Source organism: Morone saxatilis, unplaced genomic scaffold (assembly GCF_004916995.1).
Source record: "Morone saxatilis isolate NCDOM2014 unplaced genomic scaffold, NCSU_SB_2.0 Contig0, whole genome shotgun sequence".
Classification (NCBI taxonomy): domain Eukaryota; kingdom Metazoa; phylum Chordata; class Actinopteri; family Moronidae; genus Morone; species Morone saxatilis.
The window spans coordinates 12305637-12305900 of record NW_023339650.1 but is presented as its reverse complement, the minus strand read 5'-3'; positions in this window follow the sequence as shown (position 1 = coordinate 12305900).

The window sequence follows — 264 nt, the reverse complement described above, 5'->3', positions numbered from 1 at the left end:
TTGTGCTTGTTAAAAAGTCCAAGCTGGAAAAAATCTGCTGAATGTGTTTGTTTTATTTGACACTACGCTATAGCAGCTCTAATTATTTAGCCGATTGTAACTCACTTCATCTTGGACAATCTTTTTTTGATTGAAGACATTTTTATATATGTGTGTTTCAGTGATTTTAATCTGATTGAGATTGTGAAACAGTAAACAGTCTGTAGCCTGTTGACATTTTTTTTGCACTGTATGGAATAAAATCTAAGTATTTGACACCAAAAA